This window comes from Rhinopithecus bieti, unplaced genomic scaffold (genome assembly GCF_001698545.2).
Source record: "Rhinopithecus bieti isolate Rb0 unplaced genomic scaffold, ASM169854v2 scaffold_13400, whole genome shotgun sequence".
Lineage (NCBI taxonomy): Eukaryota > Metazoa > Chordata > Mammalia > Primates > Cercopithecidae > Rhinopithecus > Rhinopithecus bieti.
This window is the reverse complement of record NW_016807991.1, coordinates 873471-887399: the sequence shown is the minus strand read 5'-3', so window position 1 is coordinate 887399 and position 13929 is coordinate 873471. Positions and strand designations below refer to the sequence as shown.

General features: G+C 47.3%; 1 protein-coding gene across 6 annotated transcripts in view; it reads left to right on the top strand.

Moving 5' to 3' along the window:
• The window catches only part of SLC39A11 (solute carrier family 39 member 11), a 469465-nt gene that overhangs the window by 384318 nt on the left and 71218 nt on the right, over positions 1–13929 (top strand). The gene's annotated exons all lie outside the window — the stretch shown is intronic.

Sequence of the window (13929 nt, the reverse complement as noted above, 5' to 3'; positions counted from 1 at the left end):
GATCATTCTGAAAACGAAACGTGGACGGAATCGCAAGCTATACTCTAAGCACTTCAAAGGTGTGAAGACTGATGACAAAAAACAAAGGCAGCCACTGACACTCTTCAGGCCTTTCCTTTTCGAAGCCCTCCCTTTGTCTTTCTTGACGCTGAGCTCTCCTGGTTTCCCTCTCTCTTTCCACCTGCTCCTGGAAAGTCCCTTCTCATCCTATGGCCTGTTCTTAAGAGGTGATGTTCCCGGGGACCTGTATCTAGAGCATCCTTCCTTTTCACTGAACGCACCATCCCTGGGCAACCTTCTCCATTCTTGTGACTTTATTTTCCATGTGTTTGCTGGTGATACCCAAGTCGAGCTCCAGCCGAGTCTTTTGTCCTGAATGTGTTCTTGTATTTCTCCATCTGCTGTCATGTAGAACCCGCCCTTCCTCCAGGATTCCCTGTCACTGCTGTACCCAATTGACCAAGCCAATCCTGCCGTCACTCTCAATGCCTCATTTTCCCTCACCTTCCATACACAAGCACTGGGCCTTGTAAATTCTTTGCTCTTCTACCTGCCTGGAAATAAACAGGGCGTGGGTAAAGTCACAGCCTTGGGATCACACGCCGTTCTCTAGACATGGTGCAGGTGAGGTCTCCATGGTTCACCCAGACCCACAAAGCCATAAATGCCACACTCTGCAGGATGGAACCTTCTTTCTGAAGGCAGCAAACTCAAGTGGCTTCAGGGGACTAAAAGATCATCAAAATGGGTGGAGACAGTCAGGTGAAGATAGTTGGGAACCATGAGGACTGAGACAAACTTGAAACAGCATGCGCGCTATCTAAAGGTACTTGAATTCACGATTATTTTAAAACATAACTCAGTGCAGTGACTCAGGGGTGACTGGTTTATCACTCCTGTAGCTCATTCACTGTCTTCAGACTGATGCAGTCCCAAAATATTCTCCCTGACTCCCCCCAGGGAATAGCACTCCCTCCCGCACCCGTTGATCGTGACTGTCAAAAACGACTTTCTCACATAACCCCTTTTCCATCCTTCGCCGGTTACCAAGCCTGCGTGGGGCCTGTTTATGCACCCTGAGGACTGTGTTCAGGCCACTTCCTTGCATCTGTTTCCCCAGCTGAAGTGGAGCCCCTGTGTGTTAAATGTAGTCATTGCCGGTCACTGAATTCTAAGGCTGTATGTTAAGAGGCGTGCCTGCTCCATGTGCATGGATATGTGCAGGGACTGGAATGTTCTACGGCAAAACTTTTTGTGTTCTCAACTTCATATTCCTGCCTCTCAGACTCCCAAGTCATTCATTAAAATAACGCCCATGGTGAAAATCACATGAGATGGTAGATGAGGGCAGAGCCTTTAGAATGGAAGAAATATCACCCACAACAAGGGCTAATGATGACTCGTCACATCCTGCAGACTGCTCTTCTAAGCACGGGGCCTGGGGTGGGGGCATGTAGCTCTTCTGCCCCTGGCACAGCAGTTTTGATCCTGACTCCACTAGACCACAAGAGACTTCAGAGTCAAGCAATATCCACGGGGCCGAAGAGCCCAGAGGGTCTGACCTTATGAACATTCAAAGGCCAGGTCCTCCCTGGAGCACAGGAAACCACACAGGCTGCAGAAGATCTGTGCCCAGCAAGTGACAGCTGTGCCCCAGGCATGGAACTCACAGGCCAGGCTCTCTGGTGGCACCACGTCCCCCGCGACATCATCATGTCAGCTCCAATGTTCCTCTGTTCTATCACCTGCACTTTCTGCCAATCTTTGTAAGTATTTCGGAAGAAAGTGGAGCAAAAATATTTCCAACTCAGCTCCTCCCTTCCTTGGACCAAACAGATTCTCTCTGAGTTATAAAAGCCCTCAACCAGATCCTCTAACTGGGGTGGAGTCAGTGCAGCAGGCCTCAGTGTCTTCAGCCTCACGAGACCCTCTGCTATACAAGCATCACTAGAGGGTCCACATGCCCCCACTCCTGACCCATTATTGTCACAGCCTGCGGGGCAGGCATGACGGAGCTCTGCTGTCATTGCCACTGTGTCCACAGAGTAATGAGGGCGGGGGGCCCTGCAATGCAGGCTGCAGAGAAGCAATGGGGGAAGAACACTCCCTCAACCTGACCCTTCAGCCCATTCTCCCCACTTTGAAAAATATGTAGAATTTATGATTCCCTCTTTCCTAAATGTCTGCCCTCTTCTTGGGTGGCAAGATGTAGAGCAGCCCCAGGCCAAGGCTTGTTAGCTTTCTCTGCCTTTAGTTCACACTACACATAGGATTTCATAGGAGGATAGGAACTAGAGTGTAGTGGAGAGTGAGGACTTTCCACTTGAGTAGCCACGAGGGATAGGTGTGTGCTGAAGTGTAGCCTGGACAGGCAGAGCCTGCCACCCTGCAAGGCTGTAGAATTGCTCAACCAATAACAGGTTGGGGCCAGTGTTGTGCCTGTTGACACAAGGACGTCAAGGGCTGCAGCTTCCGGTTGTCTTACTATGCTGGGGCTTTCAAACCAGCATCTGTGCTTGTGTGTAGAGTCCAGAGAAGCCAGCCCTGCAGAAACAGGCTGCTATGGTGTTCATACACCAAGGCAGTATCTTGCCTTAGATTACCACTGCAATCCAGGATGAGACTTTGGCTTGATCAATTGCACTAAATCCACCCACACTCTCAGTTCCCTCTTTCCTTTTTTTTTGAGACGGAGTCTTGCTCTGTCGCCCAGGCTGGAGTGCAGTGGCGCGATCTCAACTCACTGCAAGCTCCACCTCCCAGGTTCACGCCATTCTCCTGCCTCAGCCTCCCAAGTAGCTGGGACTACAGGCACCCACCACCATGCCCAGCTAATTTTTTTTGCATTTTTAGTAGAGATGGGGTTTCGCCGTGTTAGCCAGGATGGTCTCGATCTCCTGACCTCGTGATCTGCCTGCCTCAGCAAAGTGCTGGGATTACAAGCATGAGCCACCGCGCCCGGCCAGTTCCCTCTTTCAAGAAGGAAAAGAAAAGGTACTGACACTGTAAGACGATGAAAGTAGAGTGAACAGGCCACCCTGTTGGATGAGCCATTGGTGAAATCATGTAGTCCTCAGCATTGAATAAAGCCACATGAGTCCAGGACCACTGTGACACAGAGTGCCAGGCAGAGGGACTGTGTACCAGCCCCTGCCTGCCCAGAATCTCCCAGACTCAGCCAGTCCAGCCTCCACTGAGGCTGCAAATGCTTAGCTATCTTCTGAGCAGTCCTGGTCTCCGCTCATTCATTCATGCATCCGTTCTTTAGTGAGTACTGGTATGTGTCCCGTATTGTGCTAGTCACTGCAGAAAACACAATTCGTATGACAGAAATCTTCCAAAAAGCTGAACATTTGTCACTAGTACTTCCAGTAACATGGTGAGCTCAGCTGACATGGATGTCCCACCGCAAACAAACACACGAGTAAACATGGTTTTTACTACACAGCCAAGAACTAAGGAGAAAGAAGTGCCAGATGCTAGAAATAAAGGGAAAAATCAAAGACACCGTGGAAGGTGGTTTCAGATCCTCATAGAGGTTGAAAAGACTGAGGGTTGGACCTCATGCCCGTGGAGCAGATGGAGCCATGGCCTTGCCCTTGGATGTCAGGGAACTGAAACAGCCAAGCCTAAAGGCCAGGGCTTACTGGTATTACCTTCTGTAAAAGGGGCTATAAAACTCCACCCACTGGTCCAGGAACTTGCATGTGCAGCTTGTCCTGTCTCCAGGATCTTGGACAGAGAGACAGGGTATATATAAGGCATAGTAAACAATGTGCAGGATAGGAAAACCCTAGACCTGCATCACACAAGGGTGTATGTACGGTACAAACTTTTATACCCTATTGTACCAGAAACCTCAAATAAAGAACATAAATATTGGTCTAGGATAATAGAAATCTTTTAGGCTCTAGCAGGAACAAACATAAAGTCCTCACCTACACAAAGCCCTAACTCTTCCACTAACCAGCCACAGCAGATGCCTGGGGCAAGGAAGGGGAGTCTTAAGTACAGTTACACTTACAGTCAAATAGAAAATAAAACAGAAGCAAACCACATAGGGAAACATGCTGCGCAGGAAAGATAGCACTCACAAAACCAGAAATAAGAAAACTACAGGAGAAATGCATCAGACAGACCCGAACTGAGGCACAAAATACCTCACCAGCCCTCCTCAAAACTGCCAGGATGGTCCCAAGACAAGGGAAGTCTAAAAAACCGTCCAGAGTAGATGAAGGAGACTAAATATAAGGAGACTAAATGTAAGATGGGATCTTTGTACAGAAAAGAGACGTTAGGGAAGAGCTAGTGAAATCTGAATACACTGTGTAGTGTAGTTAAAAATAATGCACATGGCCAGGTGCTGTGGCTCACGCCTATAATCCCAGCACTTTGAGAGGCTGAGGGGGGCAGATCCCTTGAGGTCAGGAATTCGAGACCAGCCTGGCCTACGTGCTTCTGAAACCCCATCCCTACTAAAAGTACACAAATTAGCCAGGTGTGGTAGTGGGTGCCTTTGATTCCAGCTACTTAGGAGGCTGAGGCAGGAGCGCTTGAACTCAGGAGGCAGAGGTTACAGTGAGCTGAGATCTCACCACTGCCCTCCAGCCTGGGCAACAGAGCGAGACTCTGTCTCAAAAAAAGAAAAGAAAAGGGCCTGTAATCTCAGCCCTTTGGGAGGCCGAGGCGGGTGGATCACCTGAGATCAGGAGTTTGAGACCAGCCTGACCAACATGGTGAAACCCCATCTCTACTAAAAATACAAAAAACTAGCCAGGCATGGTGGTGGGCACCTGTAATCCCAGCTTACTCAGGAGGCTGAGGCAGGAGAATCTCTTGAACCTGGAGGCGGAGGTTGCAGTGAGCCAAGATTACGCCATTGCATTCCAGCCTGGACAACAGAGCAAGTCTGCATCTCAGACAAGCAAGCAAACAAAGGAATGCACCAATATGGGTTCCTTAGTTGTAACAAATGTTCCATCCAAAGTGAGATGCTAACGATAGGGGAAACTGAGGGCAGGGTATACAGGAACTGTCTGTACTATCTTTGAGCTATTCTGTAGACCTAAAGCTAATCTAAAATGAAAGGTTAATTAAAAAAAAAAAAAAAAAAAAAACTGCATAAGGCTGCACAAATGAAAGCACTTTTTAATGCTTAATAAGAGATAGATTTATAATAATACAATAGTTTTACAAAAGACACCAAGGAGGAAAGCCGCCCCCATGATCAAATCACCTCCCACCACGTCCTACCCCCAACATTAGGGATTACAATTCCACATGAGATTTGGGTGGAGACGCAGACCCAGACCTTATCCACTAGGGACTGCGACAGAATCTGGAGATAACAGAGGCACACAGATTCTCTACGCAGAAACAACAGTTCAACTCACAGAAGATTTCTGAGCTCTAATTGAAGATAAGGGAATGCTGTCTTCAAAGTGCCAAGAAAAAGTAGCTGCCATTCTAGAGTAGAAGCTGCCAAACTTTCTCTTAAAGTTCCAGATGGCCTGTGGGCCATATGATCTCTGTCACAACTACTTGACTGACTGTCGTGGAAGTGCCATGGTAGCCCTAAATAATACGTAAAGAAATAGGCGTGGCTGGCTGGGCACAGCGGCTCACGCCTGTAATCCCAGCACTGGGAGGCCGAGGCGCGCAGATCACCTGAGGTCAGGAGTTCGAGACCAGCCCGACTAACAGGTTGAAAACCTGTCTTTACTAAAAATACAAAAAAATTACCAGATGTGGTGGCACACACCTATAGTTCTAATTACTTGGGAGGCTGAGGCAGAATTGCTTGAACCCAGGAGGTGGTGGTTGCAGTGAGACAAGATTGTGCAGTTGCACTCCAGCCTGGGGACAAGAGTGAAACTCTGTCTCAAAAAAAGAAAAAAAGAAAAAAAAGAAGAAGAAATGGGCGTGGCTGTGCCCCAATCCAAGTTTATTTACAGAAATAGGTGGTGGGCCTTTGGGTTGAAGTTTACCCACCCCTTGTCTATTGCCAAGTTGAATTTTTCACTGAGCACAAATATGGACTGCCAAGTCTACTACTTATTACCCATTGTTACAGGATGTGTGTAGAAGGTACATCAGGGCAAAAGGGAAAAGAAGACATTAGTAAATTATGCTAGGTCTGGCGTGGTGGCTCACACCTGTAATTCTAACACTTTGGGAGGCTGACGCAGGAGGATCGCTTGTGCCCCAGAAATCAAGGCCAGCCAGGGCCACATAGGGAGACCCCATCTCTATAAAAAAAATGAAAAAATCAGCTAGGCGTCAGGGTGTGCACCTGTGGTCCCAGGAAGAGCTGTTGTGTACAGAACGCACAGACAGCGTTTGCCTGCTGATTTTGTTGTTGCATGGAAGGGAGAAGGGAGAATTTGAGTCCAGGTGACAAGGAAACGTAGGTTGATCTCATGCTGTGGAGTGGACTGAGAGGGGAGCAGGACTGCATTTACACAGACTGGGGAAAGCGTTACCCAGTACAGGCCCAGGGTACATGTGCACCAAGCTAACTAAGCCAGATCGTTTTTGACTCCTTTAGTGGAGGGGTTGGCAAACTATGGTCTGTGGGCCAAATTTGGCCCAACACCTGTTTCTGGAAAGGAGGCTTTATTGGAGCACAGACATACCCATTTGTTTCCATATTGTCTGTGGTTCCATATGTGCTACAGTGGCCGATCTGCCTAATGGCCAGAGAAATCTTAAGGCTGAAAAGCTGGAAATACTTACTATCTGAAAAGCTGAAAATATGTACTATCTAACCTCCTCTTTCCTTTTTTCTTTTCTCTTCTCTTCTCTTCTTTTCTTTTCTTTCTTTTTTTGAGACGTTGTCTCACTCTGTCACCCAGGCTGTAGTGCAGTGGTGCAATCATGGCTCACTGCACCCTCAACCCCCTGGGCTCAAGCGATCCTCCCACCTCAGCCTCCCTCCCAAGCAGCTGGGACGACAGGCACATGCCACCACACCTGGCTAATTTTTGTATTTTTTTGATAGAGATTGACTTTGCCCAGGCTGGGCTCGAACTCCTAAGCTCAAGTGATCTGCCTGCCTCAGCCTCCCAAAGTGCTGGGATTACAGGCGTGAGCCACCGTGCCTGGCTATCTGACCCTTTTCAGACAGTGTGTAGACCCCTAATTTAGTGGACACAATCCCTGTTTTTAGCCCAGATTCATCATTCAGTACTCTTGAGGCCAGCTGTCTTTCTTATGACCTCCTGCTTGTGCCCTGTTTATTGAAGCAAGAGGCTTCATGTAGATATTGCCTATGGCATCATAGCCACCCACGAGAAAAGGAACTATTCCGAGAAGGCTCTGTCTTCAGTTTCCACGTAAGGGGTTTCTGACCCGGGAGGACAGGCAGGCACCTCGCCTATCATGTGTGTGTGGCTGCTGCCATCTGGTGTACAGATGCTGTTACTTCCTCACCTTCCTGGAGCCCTGCCCAGCTCCTTCACCTCTGTCCACCTCCTTACCTGGCCAGGTCAGCTTGCACCAAGGTGTTCATTCAGAGGTCATTGTCTCCTGAATTAGGAAGACTCTCAGCCAGCAGAGGGAGGCCTGTAGTTCGAGGGAAACACAGCTTGCTTCTTTCTTTTTCTTTTTTTGAGACGGAGTCTCGCTGTGTCCCCCAGGCTGGAGTGCAGTGGCATGATCTCAGCTCACTGCAAGCTCTGCCTCCTGGGTCACACCATTCTCCTGCCTCTGCCTCCCAAGTAGTTGGGACTACAGGCGCCCACCACCATGCCTGGCTAATTTTTTGTATTTTTAGTAGAGACAGGGTTTCACCGTGTTAGCCAGGATGGTCTCGATCTCCTGACCTCGTGATCCACCCGCCTCAGCCTCCCAAAGTGCTGGGATTACAGGTGTGAGCCAGTGTGCCTGGCCCCAGCTTGCTTCTTTCTCTTCTGGTCCCATAGCAGTTTCCTTCTGCTTCAACCACAAAGGAATTCTTCAGACCATATGCACTTGGGGAATTGCATGCTTAAGTGGTTTTCCTTTCTGAAGTATCGTCACTTTGAAGAACGTGTTCTCTGGAGAGGAGACACGCCCTCAGCTCCCACTTAACTCAGTGGCAGGCATCATTCAAACCAGCAGGGAGAGCAAGGCTGTCTATACTTAAACACGCAGCTTCACATACCACTTCCTGTTTTAAGCTTTGACTAAGCACGTGTCAAGAGACGTTTGTAGTGCATGGACCCGCCTTGACCTACAGGTGCAGCGGCCATCCCAGAGCAGGCTGTGCACAGCAGAGGAGGCTGGCTGCAAACTTTAGTGTGCCTTAGATAGTCCACAAAACACATCCCCAAGATATGACCAACCAGCTAATGCTAATCAGCACCCAGACACTTGGTAAAGGATGCATGGTTGATTAGTCTACATTTGGACATAATATAGCTCATTCAATTACACATGGAGGCATCAAAACCAATTTTAAGATACATGTTTGCCTCTCCTATCAAAGAGTAAAGATCGTAAGTCAGATAAATCCTTTCCTCTGGCTTATAAATATGTATGTTGATATATTAACAGTTATTTAAGACAGCAGCCATTCGTTAACAAAGCAACCCTTTATTTAGAAAGAAAAATGGCAATTGACATATTTTCCTGGTCATTCATCAACATTAGCCAGTAGATGAGCATGTCTTTATGTATAAGACACATTACATGTGTGTCTGCCTATCCAAGCAGCCACTCTAGTTTTGCTCCAGTAGAGTGTGTGTGTGTGTAGACAGGATCTTGCTCTGTTGCTCAGGCTGCAGTGCCGTGGCACAATCATAGCTTGCTGCAGCCTTGACCTCCTGGGCTCAAATAATCCTCCCTCCTCAGCCTCCCAAGTAGCTGAGACTCCGGGTGTGCATCCTGTAGATTATTGAAAGCATGCTTGCAGGTTACATGTAGAGAAGTTACAAAGGAGACTTCATTGTTGTGGCAGGGAGGAGTCTCAGGGAACTCACATGGAAACATTTTAATTATAGTTCACTCTAACATCTTTGAACAAGCAAGCTGCCTTCACTGGCTCCCTCCAAGCCTCCACGCAGCTGCTCTCGCAATGCCTAGACCTGCCCCGGGCAGCACTCAGTCTCCCAGACTCGTGGAGCATCCCAGGGAGACCCTTCCTTCCTCAAAGTTGCTGATCTTGACCTCCTCCCTGCCTAGCAACTTGGGTCTCAGCATTCCCAGCCTGGTCTCCCTGGAGAATAGCGTTTAGCCTGAGAAGTGGAGACCCAGCCTGAGGACAGTAAGGTGCCTGGGGAGAAAATACTTTGACACCTTGATCCCACTGTTCCCACCCTTTCACAGCAGAAAAATGCCCCTCCCACCCTTCAATCACTTCGGCACAATCCTGTTCTATTCTTTATCTGCAGTCACACAGGGTGCTCTCAATTTTATTTTATGCAGGCAAGCTCTTCTCTTGAACCTATCACACTACCCTGTCTGGAATTCTAGAGTGATCTATTGGCAGCTCCTTCTCTTCAATTTTCCTGGCTCATCCTCCCACACTGCATAGCCTCACGTTGAATTACAAAGAGACAGTGGTCTTGGAAAGTGCCGGTGGGCAGCAGTGGACAGACAGCACCACCACGCGGTAGCTTGGCGTCATAGGTCGCTAGACAGCACCAGAAGGAAAAAGTTTGACCAGGAAAGGCAGCTGAGACGAGTGTGTTGCTCTCCGAATCCATGTTCGGCTTGTACAGAGGGTGTACCTGCAAAAGGCTAAGGACCATATATGTCAGTTACATGTAACTTTGGACATGTCCAACTTCGCTTTGGACGTTTTTCAAAATAGTAGCATCCTTATATTCTGGCTGTTGTACCCTGATGTTTCACCCCCCATTGAATTCAGCACTTATAAAGCTCCTTATTGTCTTATTTTCCCATGTCGGAAATAAAAGTAGAGCTTTTATGTGACCCTACGTAGAGGGGTAGAAATGTGAGATGGGCCAATTAAAGTGTGAGAAGCTACTCCAAGCCTTCGATGGTCTACCCTAGCAGAGGAGCATAGAGATGCAAAAAGTCCTCACTTCCAAACACCCAAAAAATCAGTTCAGTTCTTCTTTTTGCCATTTCAAGGGGAGAGGGTGACATTTACTTTTCTAGTGACTTAAAAAACGTAGTGTTATTTATTGCATGCATTCTGGGAAGTGAAGAAAGTGAGCCAGGCCAAGGAAGTCCACTGGATGCATGGGCAAAGCCAGACCAGGATCAAACAGGTTCTCACCATCTTATGTCCTTTGTCATCAAGTCATTTATCAGTCTGTCCCCATCCATCCGTCCCTTCAATCCACAGAGATTCACTGAGCACAGGATTAATCCTTTTGAAGAAAGATAGCAGGATAGTTATTTCATCCATTGCAACTGGGAAAACAAGCTTGACTTCGTGGGATGGGCGGGCTGAACGTGATTTTGAAAGATTGTCTTGCCTCTTAAGTACGTTTTTTTTTTTTTAGCAGTTGAGGCTTTTGGAGCAAGTTCCTAAGTGCACACTCTGGATGGAATAGATACCACCCTTTCCCCAGAAAACCCCTGATCTAGCCCAAGTCTCTAATGTTATAGGTGAAGAAACTGAAGTCTCAGAGTGGAAAAGGAAGTCATCAGGGATGATTGAAGTCAGAGCTCCTGGTTCCTGAACCCCGGGGCTCTTTCCTCCCCTCTAAGAGCTGATCTGTCTGTAGCTGGTCATGTTTCCATTTCAGAGGGTGGAGGGAACTTCCAGGATGTCTCAGAAGGTCTGCTTTCCTGATTATCTCAGCTTCCCCTCTGAGGCTCACTCCCCGCACCGCTTTCTTGATATTTTTTCTCTTGTCCCATGTGAACTTCAAGAAGTGCTCCTCCCATTCTTGGACCACCTTGAAGCTTTTGAGCAAGCTTTTGGAAAACTATCTGTTTTGTGCATTGCAATAGAAAACTCAATTAAAGGAGCCAGATGGGATTGAAGCCTGGGAAGCGAACAGGGAGAAATGAATCGTCTTGGGCCTCATCACCAGAGTCCCTGTCCAAACCTGGGTAATTCTTATCCCCCTCTTCCCCTCTCTTTCCTCTCCCTTTCTCCTTTCCCATGGCTTTTTTATGATAATGCTTTTCAAGCTCCCAATAAGAGCAACATTTTACAGAGGAAAAAAAACAAAAAGGACAGTGTTTTGCCAGTAAGATGTGTGTTCCTGTGTTAGCACCACTGATCTCCCCATAGTTGCACATCTAAGATTTTTTTTTGACTAATCCTACCAGGAGAGAAGAGCTACCCCTTGGAGATTTTATTCTCCACATCTCCAGCTCTGTGCTGACAAATACAATCCCATCGTTACCTGGAAACCTGGTGATTTTCCAGAACATGTGGAGGAAAATCAAGAACTTAATAGCCATTTGCTTATAAAATATTCCATCATGGAGCCTGGTGCTTGTGAATCTCTGGGTTGAATGGATAAACAGATGGACAGATGGGTGAATGATCTGATTACCTGCTAACCTGAGATTGTCCACAAGGTTCCGTCTTAGTCTGGCTTCATCTGTGCCTGGCAGACTTTTATGACTCACTGTCTTCACTCCCCAGGACTGATGGAACATATAACATTATTCAACAAAAGTCATTCGAATAGTAAATGTATCACCTCAACAATGGCAAAAAGAAAAATCTAGTTGATCTTGGGGTGTTCTGAAGTTAGCACTCTTCACGCCTGTACTTTGTTCTCCTGGCACAGACAATCCACGTGTAGGGTGATGGTTGTGTGTGTTTGGGGTTGGCCTCACTGGTGTTACAAATCCAGTTACTGTCATCCATCTCTTCCTGCTACTACTTACTCTGAAAGATGGTTTTCCTTTGAAGGATGGAGAAATTCTCTAATCCAGACCTCCTGACAGCTAGGCTGCAAACACACACACACACACACACACTCTCTCTCTCTCTCTCTCTCTCTCTCTCTCTCTCTCTCTCTCTCTCACTCACTCTTACAAAGACGAAGAAAATCCCGGGAGAGATATTAAGACTCGTGCCCATTTCAACACTCTGTCCTCCTGATGACATCTCTCCATGAAGCATCTGGGACTTCACCTGACAAGCACCGGACAACCTGACTGAGCACTCGGCCCTCACTGTGTGTGCCTCAGTTTCTACGTCCATCATGTGAGAGAGGCAGATTGTATCCATGGCTATGAGACTGTTGGGCTTTGTTGGACAATGAAGACATCCCCCAAATACGTAAAGACTGACAAAGGACGGCCACCTTTTATATTTTTCAAAGTGAAGGCATTGAAGGAAAGATGCGATCGTAGACTGCCATGGTCAGTGAATTCTTTTATGAGAGATCACCCTTCTAGAAAGTGCAGCCAGGTGCAGTGGCTCATGGCTGTCATCCTGGCACTTTGGGAGGTCAAGGCTGGCGGATCTCTTAAGGACGGGAGATCGAGACCAGCTTGGCAAACACGGTAAAACCCTGTCTCTACTAAAAAATACAAAAATTAGCCAGGCGTGGTGGCGGGCACCTGTAATCCCAGCTATTCGGGAGGCTGAGGCAGGAGAATCGCTTGAACCCAGGAGGCAGAGTTTGCAGTGAGCTGAGATCGCACCATTGCACTCCAACCTGGGCAACAGAGTGAGAGTCTGTCTCAAAAAAAAAAAAAAAAAAGTGTTATTTACCACCAAAAATCAGTTCATGAACTCAGGATAAAACAAAGTCCTTTCTGTCTTCCAGATAGAAAGACCAAAGACCTTCCAAAAACCTTTTTCCCTCCTGCCCCCCACCCCAGTTCAAATTCCATAAAACAATATGAAACCCTTGCATGATAATACCTGGTTTGTAATTATGCTCTTGATACACATTAATCTGTTTGAACTCCATTGGGCAATGCAACAAGATGATCTGGACTCTGCAGTTTATTCTGCTACTGTTTTCATCTGTTGAAAATCTAGTTTCTCGAAATTGGATGGTGTATTTTTAAAACGTGTTGCCTTGACTTTTGCTTCCCTGTCGTCTTTCCCTGTGTGCAGAAGCCATCTAGGAGAGGAGAGCAAGGAGAGAAGGGGAGTCTTTTTGAGAGAAGGAAGTCACAGCCCTAGGAGGGAGCTTGATTCTTGAATTCCTAAGTGTTACCCAAAAAGAGAATCATTAGCATAGAAAAGAAATCAATACTGGAAGATACTGAATTTCTTTGGATTGACCAATTTTTTTTCTTTGGCTACTTCATGGAAATGGGGGCCCTGGGACAGAATAATATCCCAGGGAAAAGGGAAAAAGATAATTTTTTTAATGCACAGCTGAGTTACAGGGTATAGTTTGTTTGTTTGTTTGAGACGGAGTCTTGCTCTGTCGCCCAGGCTGGAGTGCAGTGGCGCATTCTCGGCTCACTGCAAGCTCCACCTCCCAGATTCACGCCATTCTCCTGCCTCAGCCTCCCGAGTAGCTGGGACTACAGGCGCCCACCACCACACCCGGCTAACTTTTGTATTTTATTAGAGACGGGGTTTCACCCTTTTAGCCAGGATGGTCTCAATCTCCTGACCTCATGATCTGCCCGCCTCGGCCTCCCAAAGTGCTGGGATTACAAGCATGAGCCACCGCGCCTGGTCTTTTTATTTATTCATTTATTTATTTTTATTTATTTATTTATTTTTGAGATGGAGGCTTACTCTGTTGCCTAGGCTGGAGTGTAGTGACGCCATCTCTGCTCACTGCAGCCTCTGCCTCCCAGGTTTAAATGATTCTCCTGCCTCAGCCTCCTGAGTAGCTGGGGATTACCGGTATGCACCACCACACCCAGCTAATTTTTGTATTTTTAGTAGAGATGGGGTTTCGCCATGTTAGCCAGGCTGGTCTCAAACTCCTGAACTCAGGTGATCTGCCCACCTCAGCCTCCCAAAGTGCTGTGATTACAGGCATCAGCTACACCCCTGGCCAATTTTAAACTTTAAAGTTCTGTTTCTCAAACACA